This window comes from Megalobrama amblycephala, linkage group LG11 (assembly GCF_018812025.1).
Source record: "Megalobrama amblycephala isolate DHTTF-2021 linkage group LG11, ASM1881202v1, whole genome shotgun sequence".
Taxonomy (NCBI): Eukaryota; Metazoa; Chordata; class Actinopteri; order Cypriniformes; family Xenocyprididae; genus Megalobrama; species Megalobrama amblycephala.
The window spans coordinates 9,391,357-9,418,360 of NC_063054.1; the positions used below are offsets into that span (position 1 = coordinate 9,391,357).

A 27,004-nucleotide genomic window follows, 5' to 3' on the forward strand; every position below is an offset into this window, starting at 1 on the left:
GCTTGAAACATTACCAAAGCAGTATTTTGGTGGTGCATGGATCAAGGATGTAGCCAAATATCATCTTTTTTGAGTTGAGCTGTGATTGAAGTTGTCTGCAGTATCATGTCTGAGTTGTTTGATCCAGTCGCAGAGGGGAAGGCCTGTCTGTCAGTGTCTGCTCCCATGTGTCTGGATTCTTCTGGAATCAAAGCTCCAGGCTGTAAGATTCCTGCTGTGAGGGACTCTGTTTCTCTATAATCTAAAGAGAAGTCTGGACTTCTGTTTAGCTCTGGGCGGATGAAGCTCGAAGCAATAAGAGCGAGAAGAAAAAAGAAAAACCGCTGAATCACACCAGCAAGTTGCATCTTTGAAGACAGTCTGAGGAGCTTGCAAAGCGCTCAACGATAATGTCTGTGTTAGTAATGCATGCTTTTGCTGTGACACCCACTCATATGCATGCAAATACATAATATGTTTTCAAGGTGTTATTCATATGTAAAGTGTACATACGTATACATTTTTGAACATTTGGATAGACACTGAAACATTCAATATCAACATACTAACCGCATCTAAAACATAAATCTAAATTTACACATGTACAAAACTTTATGAATCCTTTGCCGACTGATGAACCTGGAATTGCCAGAACCTGTGTAATGGTACTTAATTAGTCAGACACATGGGACTCTTTATTTATCATTAAATAATATACAAATTTTGGCCAGAACTTGCCTTTTAAATGGAAAATTTAGTAATGCATGAAATTCAAATGGGTCTAATAAGCAAAGTGATTTGCACTCTTTTCTGTCCCTGAATATAATAATTATCATTATTAACCTTGATGTGCATTTCACTAATTTACCGATTTGTGTGTTTATTCTTTAATGATTATTAATCAGTAATCTAATCTCAGAACAGAATAAAACCATTATTGCAAATTAACTGCTGCATTTGATCAAGTTAAACATTTAATCTAATTTATTATAAATAAAATAAAATCAGCGTATTTAATTGTGTGAATTCAATATTTTGTAATTTGTTAAAGGTGCCGTAGAACGTCTTTTCAAAAGATGTAATATAAGTCTAAGGTGTCCCCTGAATGTGTCTGTGAAGTTTCAGCTCAAAATACCCCATAGATTTTTTTTAATACATTTTTTTAACTGCCTATTTTGGGGCATCATTAACTATGCACCGATTCAGGCTGCGGCCCCTTTAAATCTCTCGCTCCCTGCTCTCCCGAGCTCTCGACTATAAGTGCAGTTATACAGTGCATAAACAAAGTTCACACAGCTAATATAACCCTCAAATGGATCTTTACAAGATGTTCGTCATGCATGCTGCATGCATGCATCGATTCCTATGAGTATAGTATTTATTTGGATGTTTACATTTGATTCTGAATGAGTTTGAGGCTATATGCTCTGTGGCTAACGGGCTAATGCTACACTGTTGGAGAGATTTACAAAGAATGAAGTTGTGTTTATGAATTATACAGACTGCAAGTGTTTAAAAAAGAAAATAGCGACGGCTCTTGTCTCCGTGAATACAGTAATAAACGATGGTAACTTTAACCACATTTAACAGTACATTAGCAACATGCTAACAAAACATTTAGAAAGACAATTTACAAATATCACAAAAAATATCATGTTATCATGGATCATGTCAGTTATTATTGCTCCATCTGCCATTTTTCTCTATTGTTCTTGCTTGCTTACCTAGTCTGATGATTCAGCTGTGCACAGATCCAGACGTTAATACTGGCTGCCCTTGTCTAATGCCTTGAACATGAGCTGGCATATGCAAATATTGGGGTCATACATATTAATGATCCCGACTGTTACGTAACAGTCGGTGCTATGTTGAGATTCGCCTGTTTTCCGGAGGTCTTCTGCGTTTCCGCCGTATAGATTGCCGTTGGTATGATGATGCTGTTGAACAGGCGCACCTTGGTCTTGATGGAGATCGTCGTGGCTGCCCAGATGGGATTGAATCTTTGGAAGACTACCGAGGCCTTCCCGATCTGGCACACGATATCACATTTGGCATCTCCATCGTTGGCTATGACACTGCCTAAGTAGGTGAACTCGTCAACTTCCTCGATTTGTCCAATTGTCACAGGGGTGCTGTTGTTGCTTCCGCCAGCATATCCAATTCGCATGATATTCGTTTTACTTGTACTTATGTGGAGTCCAAACTTGGCCGCCTCCTGTTTCAAACTCGCCTTTTCCGTTGCTCCGATCAGGGCGATGTCGTTGGCGAAGTCGAGGTCTGTCAGCTGTTCTGGCTATCGCCACGGGATTCCGAATTTGTGTCGGTCCATTGCCCTGTTCATGACGAATTCGACTGCCATAAGAAATAGGAACGGGGTCAATTCTGATTCACAAGATCTCAATTTGATTCGATTTTTGGTTCAATTCTTGATTTACGGTTAGATTCAATGAATTCAATTATTCAATTTTCACTGGCTCCACCAAGGCTCCAAAAAGTAATACATGAATAAAATAGTAATTGTTTTTGACCCATGTATCCTTCTGTTGTAAAAAAATAAGTTTATGACACCCAAAATTTTAGATACCAGTGAAATTTAACAATTCTCTATTCCAATTTCAATACCACAGCTAAAACGACCAATATAAATTTCAAAGAGTATTAAAGACAAGTAAACAGTCATTAATAAAAAAGAACAAATAATTAAACTACAAGCAATAACACAAATAAATAAGTACGATAGAACAAAGATACAAGTGAAATAATCAGTGATTTTAAGGTTTTTCAAATAGGTCTAACAGTAGTTTTCAGGTACAGAAATTGAATAAAGTAATCAAATGTAAAATTACACTGCAAATAATCTTCACTGTACAAAGTAAATAAAGGTTAATCCTTATTAAAGTTACAAAAACGTTATTCAGTGAAGAGCAGTGAGTGATTTCTTTGTCTTTTGTAGTTTGATTAACATTAAAAACACAGACAGCGGCAGCAAATATTAGGCTGCTGTCGCTTTAAGACTAATGCACTGATCCAATATAATGACACACATGCATTCTTTCTCTACTGTTTACTTAAGCCATAACCGACTATGTTTACTTGGATACTCACAGAGGAAGGCATTTTGAGAGAAATTTGTGTGAATGTCTGTTTTAGGGCAAGGAGACGTGAACGAGAATTCATTTTATTATTTGCACGCTGTCTGAGACACACGGCTGTGTGCGCACACAAAACTTCACAACTTTGCGTTAGTTTTTAGTCTTTTGCTTGAAGGCTTAAATTGGCAAGGCTCGAAAATGCGTGCAAATGAAAAACATTCGTGACCATGCAGCACTGGCCTTCAACTGTCCGGAACATCTTTCACGCTGAAAGGCGAACCTACATCCGACATATTAGCACTGAATGAATGACAGGGTCCCCGCTGTCTTGGAAGGTAAATAAGAGGGTGACATCTAGTGGAGAAGACTAGTAATAAGATTAACGTCAATCAGATATTCAATGTTTGCGGAAATAAATAGGCTACAGAAAAAAGATTGATTCGTGGCTTTTGAGAATCGATATTGAATCAACCATATTTTAAAAAACGATTCATCGAAAAATATTTTTTTTTGCCCAGCCCAAATGTGGACAGGGTCAAGACGACCTGCTGAAGTTCAAACTGAGCATCAGAATGGGGAAGAAAGGTGACTTTGAACTAGGGCTGCACGATATATCATGATTTATGGCAAATTTTATCGCGCATGATTTGGCAAAGGCTGTGATTATTTTATGCGCAGCTTGTCAGAGCTGTACGGTTCTGTGATCAGTAGTAAATGCTTCTCCAAGCCTGAGGGCGCTCTCACACACAAACTCCAAATATGCCCTGCCGCAGAACTAGATAACACGCGTCATTCCATGAAATCCCTATGGGCATCATACTATCACTGTAGCTGAATAAACAGAAACACTTTGATTGATTAAACACGACTTATAAACACGACTGCCTTATTCTGTGTAAGAAGCCACATCATCTCACAGAAGGATGCTCAACTGTCGTTATGATGTGAGTTTGGAGTACAAATATGTTATTAAATGTTGTCTTTTGTTGGACAAGATGTTAATAAATGCTTCTCATGTCTGGAAAGATGTTTGACGTGTTTTGCTTTTTCAAATGTACATTATAAACGACTGAAACTCGCAGTGCTTTCAGATGGAGCAGCATTTGGAGCCATACTTCATTGACAAGCTGCACATAAAAAAATAATCTCAGCCTTTGCGATTTAATAATCGCACTAAGAAACGTGTTTAAGCGTGATTTCAATGTTTTTTTTCTCATATCATGCGATTAATCGCGCAGCCCTACTTTGAACGTGGGTGTTGGTGCCAGATGGGCTGGTCGTGAGTATTTCAGAAACTGAAATACTAGCAAGGTGTACCTAATAAAGTGTCCGGTGAATATATGTGGATATTGTATATTGTTTTTCATAGTAGTGTCTATCGATTATATGAGCAACTAAAATGTTTTTGTGCTACACTTCACACCTTGCATAGGTGTGGATTTGTTGACTAAGATGACATTTTAAAAATATATATTCATTAGATTACACACACACACACACACACACACACACACACACACACACACACACACACACACACACACACACACACACACACACACACACACACACATTCACACAAAATCTGTTTTGAACATTATGAAGTACAAACATAATCGTCTGATACTGACTTCCTGTAGATATTACATTTATCTGTTGCTCTCTCTCTCTTCACAGCATGTGTATTACCTCTTGGCCAATGATATTGATTGCATGATGCATGATGGGCTACTGAACATTTGATAATTATCCCTCCGATACAGCTCCAAGGTAGAATTATGTTAATTGGCGAATGATTTATCACAATAACCACCATTGTAGACACATTATTGGCTCATTGTAGAACAAGAGAAAGACTTTGTTGAGAATAAGGTTTTAATAAGTGATTTGTTTTAGTACATTAGTTAAACCATCTCTTGTATTCGCAAACCTACGACTTCTGTCAGAGACACTGATGCTAATGTGAACATCATGTTAGTTCATTTTCTATTGTGATATAACATCCTCCCTCCCCTGTGGGGATCAGTACACACGCCGCCCACAGTCACCCTTCATACCCCGTCACTGTTGCAGTGTATTCATCAACAACAAAGACTGTCCAGGCTTAATAAACGATAGCCAATTAAGGTAGTGATCTGTAGCTCTCTACTTATCTAGTTTCTCTGCACTCTGCTCAAATGCCTTTGTGCCCCATTGAAAACACTAATGGTCTCAATTAGCACATGCAAATATTTACCAAAGAATGGCATATGTGATTTATGACAAGCCTGCTAAACACTCGCCCCCTTCTCTCTTTTTTTTTTTTTTTTTTATGCAGACATACAAATAATTGCGTGCACACGCACACATACATGTATTTGTGTGTGTGTATAGCTCTGCATAATATTTATTGTGTGTGTATATATATTAATGTGTTTTTTGTATACAAATAAATCTATAAATTCTAATTTAAACTCAGTTGTATTTGTTTTATTGTTGAATGGATGCGTTTATGAATATGTACATTCAGAATGTAGGGTTTCAAAATAGTAATTTTGTGAAATGTTATTAGAATTTAAATTGTAATTTATTCCTGTGATGGCAAAGCTGAATTTTCAGCATCATTACTTCACTCTTCAGTGTCACATGATCCTTCAAAAATCATTCTGATATGCTGATTTGGCACCCAAGAAACATTTATTATTATTATTAGTAATGTTAACAGTTGTGCTGAAATGCTCTTTTTTCCTCCAGGACTCTTTGGTAGAAAAAAATTATATCATCGATGTTAAAGTCTTTGCTGTCACTTTTAATAATTTTAATGTTTCCTTGCTGAAAAAAACAAAACAAAATAGTTTCTTAAACTATACTGACCCCCAAACTTTTGAACAATATATATTTAACACACATTTTTTAATCTTTTAATTTATATATTATATTATATTATATTATATTATATTATATATATTATATTATATTATATTATATTATATTATATTATATTATATTATATTATATATATATTATATTATATATATATATATTATATTATATTATATTATATTATATTATATGCTTGCTTTGTAAGGAGATCTTAGGCTTTGATGCTCTACATTTTTATAGGGCACAAGCGCACAAAAAACATTGACACTGCACCAAATAGTTGGCAGACTGATTTTGAGAGAGTTGAAAGGAAAAAGCAGTAAAAAAACCCAACAACAACAACAACAAAAAAACATACCTGTTATGCCTGTTTAAAATAAGTCTAATTCCTTAATTCTTTTACTGTATTGTTCAACTAAATATACTGCATGTATTGTTTTAGCTTATAGCATAAACATTAAGAAATAAAATGTCTATCTCTGCTAAGAGTGTCTAGCTGTGGGATTAGAGAGCTGTTTGTATAGCATTTTTTTTATTTTTATTATTTTTACGATTGTTCCAAAGCAGCTTTACAGAAAATAGAAGAATAAATGGGAACAAACAGCTCAAGGCATGTTCAAAAGCATCAGAGAGTTGACCCAGTGCCTCTATTTTTATAAAATACACCACTTACAGCGTTAGGGACAACTTGAATCACATCTGCAATGTGTTCGGAGCTCTGTTTTGATCTCAGAAATGTGGCAAAGACTCTTCAAACTACAGATGTAGCCACACCTCATCATAATATACTTGAATTAATGAATAGCACTCTCTGTCATCCTATCCCATCTCTCTTTCTCGTCTTCATCCTTTGATGTGTTGAGAATGAGGGTTGTCAAGTTTAATTCCATTGCAGCAATTTGTCCTGCAGCAACGCCACTTTCAGGACTTATGTGTACCCTCTTCAATAGTGTCCTCTTAAACAGAGGCTGGACCCCATAAAACCCATTTAAGTAATTGAGAGACCCTTTTCCTCCACTGTGAGTATTTGAAATGGTGAAAATGTGCACGCGCTATCTTATCTAGCGGCATAGAGAGAAAATATATATTTGTGCTACTTTAAAGGTGTCTGTTTTATATCTGATGCAACAAATCAAGGGGTGTTATATCAGTAAAGCAGGATGGTGTGAGTTTAAGCCCTGCTGTTATGAACCTCAGGGGTACCTCAAGTGTTGTGTAAAACTACAGATCGAGTCTTAAGAAGTCACAAAACCTCTCAATGTGGTGTGAAAAACACTCAGAGGGGTAGAGAGAGACACTGATGTAACTGACCCCTCTGGCCCCGCTGGGGCCCACTAGGGGTCTTGGCAAACTTCCAAAGGGGCCACAGGAAAACTTACAATTATTATTGTTATTATAAAAATAATTAATTAAAATTCCAAGTAACACAATTGAGACAATTGTCACTTTTTTTCCCCCTTATTTCCCTTTCAATTTTTTTTTTTTTTTTAAATATAATGCTTCTTGAAACTTGGGCTGAAATGACGCTCTAAGTGGTAACGCTTTAAGTGATTATGTAAATACATTGATTTGTGTTTAATGCTACAATGTTTTACATGCCACCGAACTTCTCAAGATCCAGAAAGGTACTCAAAACATATTCAAAACAGTTCATGTGAGTACAGTGGTTCAACCTTAATATTATAAAGCGACGAGAATACTTTTTGTGTGCCAAAAAAACAAAATAACTACTTGTCAACAATATCTATTGATGGGCGATTTCAAAACACTGCTTTGAATCTTTTGTTTTGATTCAGTGATTCGGATCGCGTGTCAAACTGCCAAACTGCTGAAATCACGTGACTTTGGTGCTCCGAATCACTGATTCGGAAAAAAAAAAAAAGATTCGTAAAGCTTCGAAGCAGTGTTTTGAAATCGGCCATCACTAGATATTGTTAAAAAGTCGTTCTTTTGTTTTTCTGGAGCACAAAAATTATTCTTGTCACTTTATAATATTAAGGTTGAACCACTGTACTCACATGAACTGTTTTGAAAATGTTTTGAGTACCTTTCTGGATCTTGAGAAGTTCGGTGGCATTGCTGTCTATGCAAGCCTCACTGAGCCATCGGATTTCATCAAAATTATCTTAATTTGTGTTCTGAAGAAGAACAAAGGTCTTACAGGTGTAAAACGACATTAGGGTGAGTAATAAATGACATTATTTTCATTTTTGGGTGAACTAACCCTTTAACTGTCCAACCAATTGTCTAATCAATAGATTAATTGTCCAATCAGTAGATTAATCGGCTAATCGGTAGATTAGTAGTTGAATTGGCAGATTAATTGCCAAATCAATAGGTTAATCAACTAATCGATAGGTCAATGGACTAATCGGTAGACTAATCATCCAAATGATAGAGTAATCGCCTAATTGATGGTTTAATCGTATGATTGATGATTAATCGTCTGATCGGTAGATTAATCGTCTAATCCATAGGTGGATTAGATCCTAATCAAACACACCTGAACAAGCTAATCAAGGTTTGAAGGGTTACTAGAAAGCTACTGGCAGGTGAGTTTTTATCAGGGTTGGAGCTGAACTCTGCAGGACTGTGGTTCTCCAGGACCGGAATTCGCCACCCCTGGATTAATCGGTAGATAAATCGTATAATCGGTAGATAAATCATATAATCGGTAGATCAATGGACTTATTGGTGATGGACTAATCAGTAGATTAATCATCTAATTGGTAGATTAATCATCTAATCGATAGATCAATAGTCTAATTGATAGATTAATAGACTACTCGAACATTCAATCAACTAATCGATGGGCTAATGGACCAATCAGTAGATTAATCGACTAATCGATGGAATCGGTCATTCGATATCAACCGCTTAATCGATAGACTAATCATCTAATTGATAGATTAATCGATCAATCAATAGATTATTTGATTATCAAAATAATTTTTGAGTTGCAGCCCTACTTGAAACTTTAATCTGGAATCACAGAATTGTAATAAGAGTTAATTTAATATCAACACTCAATAAAATAAAACCCCTTTTCATAATTATAGCAGAAATGCTAGAAAATCTATATTAAATCTAGAAAATCTAACCTATATAATGAAGTTTCAAATATTGTGTTGGAACGATGGTCTTCGAGTCAAAGATTGAGAACCATTGCAGAATAAAACCGTAGTGTTGATATTGTCAGGCATAGTTCTGATTTTTCAGAAAGGCAAAACTGTTATTCTGAGACTGACCCAAGAAGGAAGAAAATAATCTTGACTATTAAAATTCTTAGTGCAAAGTATCAGTAAAACATCTGACCACATACATAATCATGAAATATTCACGAAAACAAGTGTATTGTGACGCACACAAGCAGGTGCATTAATGTTTGTCATGACAGGCTGTTTATTATTGTGCTGAGAATTTTTTTTTTTCATTGGGAGGGAATACCACACATTATATGTCTTCTACTTGACAGATATCACTGAAATGGGTGTCCTGAGAAATCACAGCTGTCTCTGTGATAGCTATAGTCTGTGTAAACAGCCAAAACGAGTCTGTCAGAGATGGCTGAGATCAGGTTGGCTGACACGTCTTTGGAAGGCAAAGTTTTGGATAGAGGGCATGGGCATGTGGTTGAAGTTAGAAACTTAGAGCACCCAGTATTGTATGGCTGACAGAGTTTGGCATTAGCATGCTAATAGCAATCAGCCTGTTAGGCACAAAACAAAGTATCTTGTGGAATTGCCATGATGCTTTTAAAGTTGCAATGAAACGGTAGCAGCAATAGATATTTTCTTTTGTATTGTGACATAAATCTAAGTGAAATGGCTCATCAGGAAAAAAAATAGGGCGAGGACTTGGTTCTCTCTCCACTAGGTAGATGTGTGTGTTGCGCTCCAAAATGGAGTCAGATCTGAATGCAAGGAAATATGCAAATACAAGCTTGCTGGGAATTGCAAGAAAGGACTGGGGTTTGAGTAAACTAAATGATTGGAGAAGTCCAGCATACAGTACATCACTAAGTTAAAAAAATTTATAAATAAAAGAAACATGCACTTATTGTTTATAAATGTGCATTTAGAAAATGAATAAACAATGTATAGCACATAGAATATAAGGAGTGTGCTGACATTTATTAGTTTTTGTTATTGAACAAATCATATTGGCGATTCCGAGATAAATACCGTACGTTGTATGACAGAGTGACATCCTGTATGAAAGACAAACGGGTTGCTGCAGTAACACATGTTGTACAGCAGACAGACAGGCTGTACAGTGCTGTAGTAACATTTTGTACTAAGGACAGACAGGCTGTGTTGCTATAGAAACATGTGTTGAACAGAGGACGAATCAGCTGTGTGCTGCTTTGTGTGTTTTACGAAAGACACACAAGAACAAGACTGCTGTTGAAGCAACATGTGTTAGAGCACACAGATGGGCTGCATGCTGCTGCTACACCAAATACAAGACCATGCTTGGCATTTTGTAGCTTGATTGCAGTTACTTGACATTATGTGTTGCTTTTAAGTTGGAAACTTGATTCTCTAACAAGTGCTGCTGTAATGTAGTGGGCAAACAGATTTTTGCAGTAGCCTTATATGTTACTTTACGCACTTTTATGTCCCTGGGTTGATTATTATAACATTTTAAATCTATGAAGAATATGAAGCTCACTTTTAAACTGACTAGCAGGTCTGCACAATTATGACAAAAATCCTAGGCTAATTGTCATATAATTGTCAAAAAACAAGCTGAAAACACTCTTCCTGAATTTTTATTTATTGCTTTTCTATAGCATTAAACCACAAATGTCAACTATACATTGGTTTGGTTTCTAAATAATAATAAAAAAGTAAACATATGCATGTAATAATACACTCAGAGTAAAAACAAAATGTTGTGCTTTTTGTAAAGTAATTAATTGTATTTACCTGTGAAAATTCCAGTGAATTATTAATGGGATATATCGTAAATTATATCGGGAGAACCGACCACAAATGTGCAGTATATGTTGTCCTTTTTCATACCATTACAGTGGAATGCAAAGGGACAAAAGAAAATAATCATGAGGATAGAAAGCAGCGATTGAAAAGAGCTCTTGCCATAGATGTTCTTGTTATAACGTTACGTTAAAATACCAAGAGTTACGTTATTCTCATGATGTCTGAAAATAAAACATGAAAGAAAAATTGTCAAACTGACGGATAAGCTTTATTTGATAACCTTATGATTTGAAACGATTTGTTTCAGTCTTTTTAAATGGAAGTACCTCAAACCGGTAGTGCAACCCATTAGGGCTGTCAAATGATTAATCGCGATTAATCGCATACAAAATAAAAGTTTGAGTTTGCCTAATATATGTGTGAGTACTGTGTGTAATTATTATGTATATATAAATACAAACACATTCATGTATATATTTGCAAAATACTTACAAGTATATGTATTTATTTATATTTTTATATAATTTTTATTATATATAAATACAAATATTTTGTACATAAATAACAAATTTCTCTTAAATATATACATAAATTTGTGTGTATTTATATATACATAATAATTATACATAGTACTCACACATATATTATGCAAACTCAAACTTTTATTTTGTATGCGATTAATCGCGATTAATCGTTTGACAGCCCTACAACCCATAATTCGAAATGCAGTAGTCTAGTCAGGAATAAGGTGGATAAGTGGATATTTTTTGGATGTAATCACACCTTTGATCGATTATGAAATTGAAGCATCCGTAATCGTAATCGCGATTACACACCATGTAAAACGTAAATACCAGATGTTGTTATAGGAAAAAAGTCAAAAACAAGGTTATGTTGTTGCAAAGTGCCGGACAAGCAAAAAATGACAATATAACGGCAACGTGTTTTGAAACCGGTGGAGATGATAGCGCGGAATAAAGCCATGCATACCAGCCTCCTACATTTCTGCCGCTGCCTCATAAGATGGTGGCTACACACTTGTAAGACAACATACGTATTGCAAACCTCTCCATGTTGTGGTTGTTGTTGTTGTTTTTGGTGTATGAATACCAGTGCAACATCATTGCCATAGAAACCAATATCCCGGAAAACAAAAGAGCATCATGGACACACAAATCGGATCTGAACAGTTGCAATACACAATGTTTTCCATGCCTTATTTTCCATTGCCTTCAATATTGAATAGAAGACAGACAGGCTGTGTGTTACTGCTGTACCATGTTGTAAAACTGGTGCTTCAGTGATGCAGTTCGTAAAGGCTGCGTTCTGCTGTATTTTTGGATATGAGCACTATATGTCAGACAGACAATTTGATATTGTGATCTTCATGGTTATGGATGCAGGTGCTTTGTTTTTCTGTGGTTGTAATGAACATAGTCGGTCTCTTTCAGGCTGGTCTCTCAGTCTCATTCTCTGATTAGCTGGTTCTCCCCCACCCTTCTCTGTTATTCTGGCCTACAGTTTAATTTATGTGTCTTCTGCCTGAGAGAGGGGAACAGACCGGCATTACAGAGGAGTGTAATTTATATTGATTTACCTTTTGGATGGAGGGATGGCTGAGGAAAGAGGGAGAGATGGTAGGAAGAGAGGGATGAAGGATGGGAAGTCTCATCTTTGAAAATCCCATCCGTCTTTGCAAGGGGAGCCGTGGCAACCCTTTAACCTCCACAGATGAGATGTCTGTGCGTACACAGGATGTGTGTGTGTGTTTGTGTATTTGTTGTGTGCATTTGTGATGTACCTTCACGCCTCAGGGGAATTGAAATTAATAGCATAAGGGTTGCTTATATGCGTGCAAGATTTTTCCTCACAAAGGACCCAACAAAAGCAAAAAGAACATTTGCCCTCTTACCCATTCAAGCATGCTCTGGTGGATTGTACAGGAAGAGCTGCAGTATAGATCACTGGCTTTGTTCACTTGTTTTTCTTTTGATCACATTTCTTTCCCTAGGCAAAATAAGGCATCCATCCATCCCATCCCAACCCTACCCAACCCAGCAATATAAGAGGACATGTGTCAGTTTGAATGGACATGAAGTTTCTGGTATAGATGCATCTGTTTGAACTTAAAGTGAGTGAAAGCATTCTGTTTGTGTGAGATATTGTCAGAATCACTGTTCCTAGAGCATAGCTTTTACTGAATGCACCAGCATAATTTAATTACATCTGCTGAGCAAAATATTGCCTGTAGCTCCTAGTGAAAAGAGTATTTGTTATTCTCTTTTTTTTCTTTTTACACATGCTCTGTTTTTAAGGGAAACTGCAGGCTTTCAGTTTGGCCATCATCAGCAGAAAAGGCTGACTCCATTTAACCTCCAAAAACCCTCAGCAGCTTTGCCATGACAGGCCCATTCTTAAAAATGTGTACTTCTTACCGACACATACACAGCAAGCATTCATTATAGCCCCCAGTACAAACATACACACTGTATAGTATCAGACTAGTGTTGTCACGATACCAAAATTTTGACTTTGATACGATACCCAACTTAAATATCACGATACCGATACTTAAACGATACTGTGGCAAAAACCTAAAACAGCAGGAAATAACATATGACAGAACTTCTTTCTTCACCAGTGTGCAGGCTGATAATTCTGGATTTGCGCTTCATTGCCATGAAGTTAGAATTAGGCGTTTTGCAGGATTTTTTTCCCGTCATTTCTTGTCATAGAGACATAAGTAATATATCAATTGAAACTATAGAATATCTTCTTTTATTTGTGTACACTCATAGTAAAAACACAATGTTGTGCTTTTTGTAAAATAAAGAAAACTAACATGATGCGTGATCTCTCGTCTCCCTCTGAACGAAGTCCAATCTGATAGTTCTCAGAAAATTAACTGTAACTTATGAATACTAATGACAAAAAAAATGACACTTATGTCTAAAGAAACGTTGAAATGTCAGGTTTTAAATCGTGCAAGTCAAATCGAAAACAAACATTCTGTGTTTATGTAATCTGTATGAAAAGAGAGCCATGTCAGAAGTCCGTGATTCAGCTCATTATCCGCTAATGCGGCCACGCCCACGGAGCCAGCGCTATTCAGACGCTAATTCAGATTGTCTCAATCGTGTATTTATTGTCTTGAAAAGTGTTTATTTTGATGTTAAAGCCATGGTTAGCGATCTCTAGAAGACATGCCGTTAGTTCCTGGTTCCTTTTCTTCTTTATATGAATTTGTGGCCTAAAGGTGTACAGAGCGCCCTCCGGCTGCAAGTATGAATTGAAAACACAGTATCCAGCACTCATAGTGATGACAATAAATACTGAATAAATATTACTCCTCAGTATAGAAAATTGACATAAATATATAAGAATCCATCAATATTTCTCTAAATGTGCATGCTTTTAAGCTAAAAGCCTATATGAAATGCCATAGAGGTAACATAATTGTTCAGACACTTTGCATCACAGAAATACATTATATTTTAAAGAATATAATAGAATACCATTATTTTAAATTGTTTTTACATTTTTTTTAAATTAAAATAATTTTTAAAATTATTTTAAATTTCACAGTATTGCTGTTTATGATGAGCTGAGATATGATTACAGAGGGTTTTTTTCACAGCCTACCTGACTGAAAGGCCTCATTAATATGCAAGTCATTTCAGGTCATTATTATGTGATTCTTTTGTCTTCTCAGGTGAGAATCACCCATTATTCAGTGGTGATTCACGCCTCCACGCATACTGTGTTTCTTGACAAAAAGTGTCTTACAAACACTAAATCAATATATTGTTTTATATGAAGGAGTAGACAGCATCATTTTTACATAATTCTGAAGCAAAAACTCTAGTCTACAACCTCCAATACCCAGAAGTCTTGTGAATACAGATTTAATATACTTTTTTTGGCCTTATTTCCGTGACTTAAGTTTTTTGTTTTTTCAATAACCACGCATAAACGTTATTCCTTCAAAAATACAAACATGTACATACATGTTCCTCACATATTATGGTAGCCTAGTTTGTGCTGAATACAGTGTAATGACACTTTTGTCATTTATATGTTTATGAACAACTGTCAGGGCATGTCAAAACTTCTCCAAGCCCCAAATCAGCCTCAGACTCCAGAGGGTTAATATAATTTTTAATGTTTATTATTTTCATGCTCAATAAAATTGTAAATTATTTGCTGTTATGCTTTTTTCACGTTTTTTATACATGTAGGTGTTTTTGACAGTAAGATTATTGTAAATATTAGATTACTGTAAATAATTAGAGCAATGTTATTAAAGCATAAATTGGTTTAAAATAACCATAGCCTACATAGCCTTTTGCAGAAGCGCTTTGTGGTGTCCGTGGGCTTGCATTGTAAGCAAAATAATGCCATATTTCGCTTCACGCATCTGCTTTCTCAACAATTTGTGGACGGTCTGCAAGAGCACCTGTATTTGCAAACATACCTCTCGTTTTGTCACCATAAAAGCCGTTGCGCAGTTGAGAGGAATAAACACGCACTCAATAATGTGCCTTAGAAGCAGCGCGCTGCACGCATACTGCCCCCTGCTGTCACACTTTAGGAAATACAGCTGGCACTCAAAGTACCGGTACTAATAAAATGAAGAACCGGACCGTTTTTAAATGCAGGGTATCGCGATACCTTTCTAGTACCGGTATATCGTGTTCATCGGTACATCTTTTAAAGGGTTAGTTCACCCAAAAATGAAAATTCTGTCATTAATTATTCACCCTCATGTCGTTCCAAACCCGTAAGTTTTTCGTTCATCTTCAGAACACAAATGAAGATCTTTTTGTTTTAAATCTGAGAGCTTTCTGCCCCTCCATAGACAGCTACACAACTGACACTTTGACACTTCAAAAAGTTCATAAAGAGATCATAGAAGGAATCCATATGAATTGAGAGGTTTAATCCAAATTATCTGAAGAGACTCGATCGCTTTAAATGATGAAAAGATTTAATTTAGGCTTTTATTCACATATAAACGTTGATCAGCGAACATAAACAGAAACTCAACCGAAACAGCTTGAAGCTCGAGAAAAAAACGTGCTGCGTGACACGAGAATGAACCTCATTGGTTCTTGCAGAAGCAAAAACACGATGATGCGTAACACAGGAGAATGAACCTCATTGCTTCTCACATGCGTCAAGCAAACATGCTTGAGCTTCTGTTTACCAACTGATGTGTGAGTTGATGAAAGTTTATATGTGAATAAAAGCCAAAATTCAATCTGTTCATCATATAAAACGATTGAGTCTCTTCAGAAAATTTGGACTAAACCTCTCAATTCATATGGATTTGTTTTACTATCTCTTTATGAACTTTCTGAGGCATCAAAGTGTCAGTTGCGTAGCTGTCTATGGTTGGACATTTGTGATCCGAAGATGAACAAAAGTCTTAGAGGTTTGGAACAACATGAGGGTGAGTAATTAATGACAGAATTTTCATTTTTGGGTGAACTAACCTGGTAACACTTTACAATAAGGTTCATTAGTTAAACATTAGTTAATGTATTAAAGGGATAGTTCACCCAAAAATGAAAATTTGATGTTTATCTGCTTACCCCCAGGGCATCCAAGATATAGGTGACTTTGTTTCTTCAGTAGAACACAAATGATGATTTTTAACTCCAACCGTTGTCAGCCATATAATGTGGGTCAATGGGAACTTCTTTTATAAGAGTAAATAAAACTTGCACAGACAAATCCAAACTAAATCCTGCGGCTCATGACGACACATTGATGTCCTAAGACATGAAACGATCGGTTTGTGTGAGAAACCGAACAGATAATTTTTTACCTCTAAAACACCACTATGTCCAACTGCGTTCGCTTAGTGATGTCTTGCGCTTATACTTCAATGAGTGCTAGACATCACTTCCGTTGTGAACATACCAACGGAAGTGAACACACCAAGAATACACCAAGCCGATGCCGACGAACTAGTGGTGATGAAAGCAGACTGCGGGGTTGGCTCACGTCGGCAGCGTCTGTGTCCAAAGTTGCCCTGACACACCAAACCGACGCTAAACAGCCAATGGCCAAGCACGTCAGTTCTGCGTCTGCGTGAGATGAAATGCCTTTCCGTACCAGCAGGTGGCAGTATCTGAGCAGCCAATCAGAATGATCAGATGGCCCGACGGACTGACTAGCTCCGACGCCGATTCAACATTTCGAATCGGCCAAAAAAAAGCCAACGAGGACCAACTTCAGCCGACGGTGCAGAACACACTGAGAAAACTTAGTCGGCCGACGAAGAAAAACTGCCCGACGGCTGACCGTCGACTTGGTGTGTTCCTGCCTTTAGAGCTCTCTGACCTCCTATATGTGGAATGCCAAATCTGCCAAAATTAAAAATAAATAAATACATAAATATACAAAAAAAAAAAATCAAAAATGAAAAAATAAATATATAAATAAACATACAAAGAAAAGCAAAACAACTAAAATAAATAATTATTAATTTATTTCCACATCTGATTTACATCACTGTTTTATACTGGGTTCTCTTGATGTGGTCTTATTATTAATCAAAAGTCTTAGGTTAAGCTATCAACTGGAAATATCCAGAATTAGATAAATTAAAATGCGCCCATGGAAACATACACAGATGCATCGTGCTCTTTTAAACAGCACCTGTTGCGTGCCCTCATATTTTTGAGCTAACTGCATTTTAATATAACTTCCAAAAACAATACTGACAGCAACAGAAACAAACTTATTTTATATTAAGCGGTGGTAGCCTTTAGCCTACCCCAGTAAACTGATGTCCAGGGGCAACCTTATTAAATGTATGAATGCCAAGTTAATTCCAATCGATAAATTCAGTTAGATGGTAAAGCTGTAGGGCAGTTACCATATATATATATATATATATATATATATATATATATATATATATATATATACACACACACACACACACACACACACACACACACACACACACACACACACAAGGCTTGACATTTGTATTTTTTGTTGTCAGAGGAAAAAAAATATACACAGAGAAATGCAGAAATGCAACGTTGCAGAGATGAAAGAACAGGAGCTGATTTGCTATTTGAAAATGATAGATGGGTCAAATGTGATACCAAATAGGACTGTTCAGAAAAAACTCCATCAATCTCAGTAGGACTTTTAAGTAATATAAATATGCAGGTCATCAGCATAATAAGGATAGCCGAGACAACAACAGATGATTTGACCGACGGGATACGTGTTGATTATAAAAAGGAGAGTCCTAATGCTGGGGGACACCTTGAGTGAGGAGTGCATTGGAGGATTTGTGTTTGTGGTGGGATGATAAATCATCTGTCAGCGAGGCAGGAAGTAAACCAGGAGAAAGGGGTGCCAGTGATACAAATAGCTGAGAGTCGAGAAAAAGTGTATGCCATGACAGACTCTTGTCAAACTGTGCTCAGATCAAGCTAAATATGAATTCCAAAGGCCCTAGAGTCTGCAGAGATGAGATGGTCATTAATGACTCTGAGGAGAGCTGTCTGATTATTGTGGAATTGACAAAAAACTGAAAAGGCTTGTGGAGATTATTAGAAAGTAGGTGTGACTGTAGCTGGCAGGCAGCAATTCTTTTTTGTAATGTTGGGAGAGAGAGGGAGAGATTGGGTTGTAGTTATTAAACTCAGATGTAAGCCAGGATTCTTAATAGTTGTGGTGACTGCAGCAGTTTTTACGTTCAGTGAATAGTGACAGAAGTAACACGTTTATTTATCAAGTGAGGAATCGGCTCAAAGTTAATGTTAGACAGCAAAATCCCTCTTAGAGGGGTTAGGACAGCATCAAACTGACGAGATAAGTTACATTTTGGAATGGATACTTTGTCAGTGGATGGATGTATAAACTCATGGGTGGTTGTCCCTTGGGGGTGGGGGTGGGGGGGTGTACATTTAAGGTCGGTATGAAATCGGATTTGCTGTCAAAGTCAGCTGGAAAAAAATTATTTGGAAAATGATTCCATTGATAACATTCATCTGTATAGTTGTTGTTATATCTGAGTTCGAACTATTATTGAAACATTATATTTATCGTTATAGTTTTCATCCTTGGAGTGAATGGGCCTTTACTCCTAATTTTGAGAATACATTTAAACATCCAATATCATACAAATACAGATTATAGCACACACTCTTGTTCACCTATATAGTTTGTCACTGTCCAAATGAGATGATGTGCAAGTTGACAGGAAAACGTGCTAAGCTAAAAGCTAATCCTAATAGACCAGCTTTATCTACCACTCTATGTATCAGCATCCGTGCTGTAAACAACAACATTGACTTCCCTCAGGTTACTGCTGACTACTCTGCCAGATACTTGAAACTGCAGTGTTTTTGTTGTAAAGAAACATGGCATCCTGACAACATCCCATACATCACTATCCTTTGTTAAGTGCTAGTAGAGGTGCATGTTCTAGTATCTGCTCATTTATCTGCCGTAATTCAATACCACTGTGACTGTGTCTGTATAAGCTCTATTGAACATTCTTTATGGGGTCACGAGAGCTGCAAAAGCTGAAGGTTTTAGAGGGCTCCACTGTTTTACATCATATTCTGGTCATCAGCATGAGATATTGGTATGCTGATTTTCCCACCATGCTTCTTAACTAACTTTCAAGACTTAGACAAGTAACAAGTAAGATTTCATTTGTCAACCAAACAGGTTCTACTGCTGTAAGTCATGGCTATGCTGTTCCACCAGCTAGAAGTCTCGAAATGCTGCAGTTATTTAACCAAAAATAGAGTAAAACAGTAAAATTGTGATACAAAAGATACAAAAACTGTTTTCAACATTGATAATAAGAACCATTATTAATAACTGGCTTCCAAAAATAACTGATGATAATTGAGCACCAAATCAGCATATCAGAATGATTTCTGAAGGATCATGTGACACTGAAGACTGGAGTAATAATGCTGAAAATTCAGCTTTGCCATCACATAAATAAATATTTAATTAAATAAATGCAGCTTTGGTGATTATGAGAGACTTCTTTTTCAAAAACATTAAACAACCCTAATTATTCTAAACTTTTGATCAAAACCTAAAGTTCCAACGGGTCCAGACGACTAATTAGTCTAGGAACACAAAGCTAATACCAGAGCCAATATGGTCTAAAGCCACAGCCAAATGCGCACTCACTCCAGGAGGTGTATGTGTGAGGTTTCTCTCATTCCTCACTTATTATGGACACGTACACACCTACGAAGCCTTTTTCAATTACCCAGCTCTGTCATTCTTTTTGCCTGCTGTAATTAATAAGCTTTTATGAATCCCAATCTGATCTCAGATCAGGTTTGGACATATTTGATAAGCAAAATGGAATCTGTGAAAGGCCGCGCTGAATGGAAATGTAATTACCTCAGAGTCTGGGCATACGTGAGCAGCCAGTCTGCACCCCTCCTTCGGAGCTCAGGTTAAACGTGCGCATCATCCTCCACTAATGAAGCACCGGACGCTGCGGCGCTTGAGCGATTTGTTTTGGCAGGTTCCAGATGCGTGCTTCTCTCTTATTTGCCTTGGTTAAGAGTCCCTAAAACAGCAATCGTTTAATCAGGCTAATGTTCCAGCTCGATAGGTCTAATGAACTTCAACTGGGTTGTGTCGTCTGAAACGTTTTTCTTTTGCTCGCTTTCTTTAAGACACAGATTCCTTCAGGTTTTGATGAGCACGGTGTGAATATTGCACCCTGTCAACACCCACTCTTGCTCTTTGGTTTGGATAAACAATTTAATGTAGTAAAATTAGTTCTTAGTCTAGCAATTACAAATTTGTATTAGCATTCAACCATGAAACACCAATAGCCAGTCAAGATGTTTTCCTGAGCCAGTATTTTACACGTATTTTACATTTGACAAAAAGTTGTATATTTACCATATTTTGATTAAATTAAGGCACTTTCTTTTCCTGCTGTTCTTTTGTGGATTCTCTTGCCATTTATATGATGTATTTTAATTATTTTGCACAGTAATTCAGCCAACTAATAAATGTTTTTACGTCCTTGAAAACAGCAAACAAGAATAGGGCTGGGCGATATGGGTAAAAATGTATAGAAATATTTGTACATTTTTTTTCTCCAAAAAATTTTAAAAGGTGAATTTTTGACCCCAAAAGACATGTGGATTTCAACTGGTACATATATGGGGTGATAGTACCTCCAGAAATGTCTAGAGTTATATATGTAACACCGGTTCCCTGAGAATGGGAATGAGACGCTGCATCAGCTGCTGAAGCTATGGTGATGCCGGTGTCACGTTCCCTTTCTCAGGGAACTGGGGTTACATATGTAACCCTACACTGCATCAGCTGCTGACACTATGGGGACACCATACCAACTATGTCATGCTGACTAATGCCTGCTTGTTATTCTTGAACTAACAATCTAAGCACTAAAGCTCAGAAGCCTCAGCCCCGAGCCATTAGCGTGTTGGCGGGTGAGCGGGCCTTGCATCGTATTACTCCTACCAGGTTAGGAAGGTCCTGAAGCTTCTATGTTTAAAGAACAATCCAAACTAGTCCGAGTCATGCACCAGGAGAGTCCAAACCTCTCTCTTAGAGCAGAGCTACCAGAAATAGACAAAACCTCAGATAAGCCTATGACCCCCAACTAACAACAATAGGAGCAAAACAGCCTGCTTCTCAGGCTACAGTAAGCATTTTAGGCCACTTTTTGAGTGGGCCAACCTCACTTTAGACCGCCCAAGTTCTAGTAAAGGCCCCGATATACTTCAAACTAAATTTAAGAACAAACTGAAGTGATGTCATTTCGAACAAAAGTAGGACAAAAAGAAGTTTGTTTTGTGAGTTTGAAACGGCTTGCCAAAGCGAACTCTCAGGAAAAGTTCGCTCCAGCTGCAAAACACCTTCATACTATCATTGGTCTGTGATGATAACGCAATAGGAGTTGTGTGCTGAGGCTCTTCTCTGAGTCATTTCGTCTGTTGAGTCCGTCGATGTAAGAACTCCGCGGGTAAAAACATGAACACACTGGATAGACGCTTTATAGTGCTAATTTGCACAGCTTGTTCATTGTTATTATCACATGCTTTTCTTATGCTTTCCATAAAACATGCTTGCTGTTTTCTCATTTTTGTTGTGTTTATTTTATTTTGTTACTGAGAGGAAGGCGTGCAGCACATATTTACATATTAACATCCCCAGTTCCTCAGAAGGAGAGCTAGCTTTAGCCACTCACCTTTTGCTCTTCTCCCAAGGAACTCATTCCTAGAAAGGGCGCAGATGATCTAGGAGGACCTGAAAGGAATGAAAATGGGGGCACATGCTTAAGCCCCCCCCCCCCCCCCCCCCCCGGTTAATGCCACCCAGGTCTGTGTGTGGCTTTTAATACAGTTTCACTCTGCCCCCAGTTACTCAGAAGGAGAGCTAGCTTTAGCCACTCTCGCCATTTGCTCTTCTCCCTAGGAACTCATTCCTGGAAAGGGCAAAGACGATTTATGAGGAGTTGAAGGGAATGAAAAAACTGGGGTGAGAGTCTGGGCCTATTGCGCCGCCTTTGCCCCCCACTCCTCAGAGGGGAGGCCGGGTTAGCCTCACTTGTCTTCTGCTCTTCTCCCCAGGAATACATTCCTGGAAAGGGCATAGAGGAGGTGCCTGAACTCTGCGATGAATATACTACCCGAAGGCAGCCGACTGCGTTCTCACCTCTCTAAACCTATCCACCACCATCTCATAGGCAGTGCCAATCTGCCTATGAGATGCTTTATCTGACTCCTTGATCCCTGACAAAGGTGTCTCTCCATTGCCACCTTAGCAGCCATGGATGGATAGTAGAGCGGCCACCTGCTTGGTGGCACAGAGATCTAGATCTGTGGCCATACGCAGTTCAGAGACCGCCTCAGGAGATAAACCCTTCTCCCGAGGTCTTAAAGCAGATCTGACTGGTAAGCTTTCAGTACTGCCATAGTGTGCAGAGCTCCACCAGTCTGCCCAGTCGCACATACTCTCTGCTCACCAAACGATGTCCGATGTCGTCTGACATAGTTTAGAGGGCAAAAAGGGAGCCTTCAGTCATGAGGATATCTCTGGAGAAATAACTCTATAACCCCATAACCCTGCTCTCTCAGCCTTCTACATTCGAATAACTTGAAGCTGAATAGACCACATGGGCAGAGTATGGATGTCACCATGCACCTGATACCTCAGTATGCAGGTCTGGGAGAAATGGAAGGCTCACCAGAGCTGTAAATTATGATTCTGCAGATATCTTTCATCTAAACGTCCTTCCGCAGTCTTGCGCTTTGAGCTGGACAAGCTTAAACTCTGTCTGGCTGTGGCACGAGTTATAAGTTTTACCAGCTCATCGCAATCAGCAGTTGAATCAGCATTAGCAATGAATTCACGCTTTCCATGGAAGAAACCGCTCAGTGGGCTTTCGCTTCTGGCACAAAGACAATGGAGCCAGCGAGAAAGGTGAGGGGAACACCCTCACGTTCCTCTATCAGGTCTGTCTGAGATTCCCACTATCGTAACCTGCACGCAGGCTCAGCAAATGCAGAGATAGAGCCGGTGGTTAGATAGAGCTGAAGCTTTCTCAGTGAGAAATCACCGCAATTAATGCATCCAACCCTCTTGAGGGCTGAAAGTGCATGCTCCGCTCCTAGACAAATAACACACAGCTCGTGACAATCGCCAGGCATTAAGAAATGTGGGCACAGTCATTATTCTGCTTACCTTCTACCTTCTACCTCACAGCACTCAAACAAGTGTCTTCCTAAAGGCAAAGAAGCTAATGACGTGTTCTCAGGCGCCCATCTTGTACGCTGGGGCGCACCTTGCGATGACATCACACTGCGTCGGCCATTGTATTGCGTGTTTGTACACGTACCTCAGACACCAGGTTCTACAAGGGCGTGTTCCCTTGGCATCATCAGAGCGGAATAGGATAAGAATTTTCTCATAGGTACGGTAGGCATTTTCAGTAAAATTTAAATGAATTAATTGAATGAAAAAAATGAAAGTAAAAAGATTAACCATAAAAAAAAGTATACACAAATATGTGCCAAAATTGAAAAATGAAATTAATTTTTTTTTTCATTGTGATGCATTTATTTTGCGCAGTAATTTAGTCGACTTTTAAATTCATTTTCACATTCTTGACAACAGCACGCAAGAGTGCGATCAATTGCAAAATCTAAATCAAGAGGCTTACAAACATTAAAAACAGTGATGTTTGTAAAATGTTGGCAAAAACAAATTCATGTTTTTTCAATAACTTGACTTTTCATTAACAATTATAGACATGCACAGATTTGAATAATCATTTGAATATTTATAAGTGTTTTCATGACTATGATTAATATACAGGAATATGCCAAAGTTTTAATCAGATTTTTAGAAACCAGAGTATTGGCTTAATCTTCTGAATAAGTTTACACTGTACTTACATAATCAATAAATGGCCAAATTCTGATTAATGTCAGTATGTTTGTGTTCATGTGAACACAGCCATCATCTCATAGTGAGTGAATACATTACAGCAGAGCTTGTCAAAGCACCTGAGTCATGTTTAATCCATATTTCCCACCAGAAATTCCCTGAAATGTCATCCAGCTCTGAGACGCACTCTCTGGACCAGACAAATGGTATTTCTGGAAATCCCAGGAGAAGTAGAACCCATGCATCAGGGATACTACTGGAATGAGGTAAGGCAAAGTAGATGAGACTGAATGGAGAAGCCACTGTGAAAAAAAGAAAAAGAAATAAAGAGCGGTGCTGCTATTCGACAGAATAAGGTAGAGTGGAGTGAAGGCAGGAGTAATGTGGCCTGGTGTGTGTGTGTGTGTGTGTGTGTGTGTGTGTGTGTGTGTGTGTGTGCATGCAGAGAGGGGCGTGTGTGTGTGTGAGTCTGATGCTGCTGTTCCTGCAGTAGTCCTGTAGTCACCCTCATTGAGCTGGTGAGCCGGTCGGCTGCTGCTGTTGCTGATACTGACACTGCTGCAGGAGAGGATTCCTATCTGATGCTGGGATAGTCACATATACTACAGCAGAGCGAGGCAAAGGAAGGCAGGGTTTCCGTGAACCTTCCTGGGTCCCGTTGATACCCCGCTTTGTTTTTATCAGGACAGAGGAGGAAAGAGACTCTTCAGGTGTGAAAAGGAACTCTGAGAGAAGAGGCGTGCTTGACTGGACTGCACTATAGGGGGCGAAGGTAGGGGATCTTTACTTTAGGGGGTCACAGGGCATATGACAGTGTGTGTATTTGTGGAAGATATGGGGCAGTGTGCATAAAATGCAGTAGTTGCTTGAGTTGATGTATGTATGGCGGTAAGATTAAATCTGTGAGATTGTATTAACTTGATCTGTGTGGGTATGCTGCAGGCTCTGTGTCAGGGCTTTTAGCTCAGAGTGGTTGCACAAGGTTCAGAATGTGTGTGTGTGTGTGTGTGTGTGTGTGTGTGTGTCAGGTTTTGCACATGAGGGCACTACATTTATTAAATCGACTACACGGTTTGACCAGTCAACAGTCCCAATGAAGAAAAGGGCTGATTTAGTTAACTAATTTAGCACATTTAGTAAATTATATTTAAATACCTAAACTAATAATTATAATAACAATAATCAAATATATTAAAAGTTTGTATAATAATTTATTAGTATAATAATAATAATAATAATAATAATAATAATATACAGTAAAATTATTTAATAATAATAATAATAATAATAATAATTAATACATTTAATAAATAAATAATTGTTAATAACATACATTATATATATATATATATATATATATATATATATATATATATATATATATATATAAAATTTACAGTTACATTTATTATGATTATTATTATGATTAATATTATTATTAGTAGTAGTAGTATACATTAAACACAATCTTTAATAATTAATATAATAATAATAATAATAATAATAATTATTATTATTATTATTAGTAGTAGTAGTAGTAGTAGTAGTAGTAGTAGTAGTAGTAGTATTATATATTAAATCACACTCTTTATTAATAATTATAATATACATTTTATCAATAATTGTAATACATTTACCAACAGCGGTCATTATTATATTGATATTTGATATGGTCATTTGGTATTTGACTGCAGAATCGACCAATCAGAATCAAGTGTTCCAAAGAGAGTCATGTAGTAAGGATCAATACAGGATGTGTATTTACAGTGTTTGGTTATGGCAGAAAGTGTGTATTTGTCCTTGCATATTTTGGAAAGATACATCATTGTGTGCAGTTGTGTGTATGACAAAAGATGTCTGCGTGGAAGTTTGTTCTAATTAAACATTGCCAGATCAGACGTAGATTGTTGAAGAGTGTTCATGCATGTTACATTAAGCATCAAAATGTACTTAAGACTCACAATGCACAAAATGCTTAGACCAACAGTGTACACGTACATAGCCAAATCTCTCTCTCTCACTGTCTCTCTCAGTTTAATGGAAGACAGATGGGTTGTGGGGTAATGAGAGTGAGGTTATGAATCTGAAATGCAAAAAGCAATTAGGATACACAAGGTCAAAAAAAGTTAACTCTACCAGTCGTTCCATCTGCTGCAAAGTAGTAGTGCTGAGGTGCCTTGTGCATAAATGCCCTCCTGCATGTGTGTAATGGCATCGCTCCCAGCTGATTGATTCCTCTTACATGCTTTGTTGAAATGGGACATGGTTGACTACACTCAACATGGTTTTTGTATCAGTGTGTGTCTCAGACACATCAATTAGTTTCTGTTGCAGCTAGCTCCGCGGTCTGTCAGCTGATGCGGCAGGTACTGTGCACCACAAAACCCCAATACAAATGCACACATAACACAATTTATGAAGACAGATTGTAAATATTCAGAGGCAAACTTGCGTCGAATATCCTCCACAAGGTCATGAATGGAGTAAAGGGGGAAGAAACGACAATTCCGCTAGACTATGCAGGGAAGAGAAATTAATTAAAGTGTGCAAAGTGTTATCTTGCGTGTTTGCTCTGCCGACGATATATTCTCATGCATGGAATCTCTTTTACATCGTCAAGGAGACCACATTTCAGTTTGACATCTCAATGAGTCAGCAGAAACCCAGGCCTTGGACCCAAACAACATG

General features: G+C 37.5%; 1 protein-coding gene across 1 annotated transcript in view; it reads left to right on the forward strand.

The window, feature by feature from the left end:
* The window catches only part of dab1a (DAB adaptor protein 1a), a 582,896-nt gene that overhangs the window by 38,542 nt on the left and 517,350 nt on the right, over nt 1–27,004 (forward strand). Inside the window, 2 exon segments of the mRNA XM_048208606.1 lie at nt 24,468–24,582; nt 24,762–25,088. The gene's annotated coding sequence lies outside the window, so the exon portion shown is untranslated.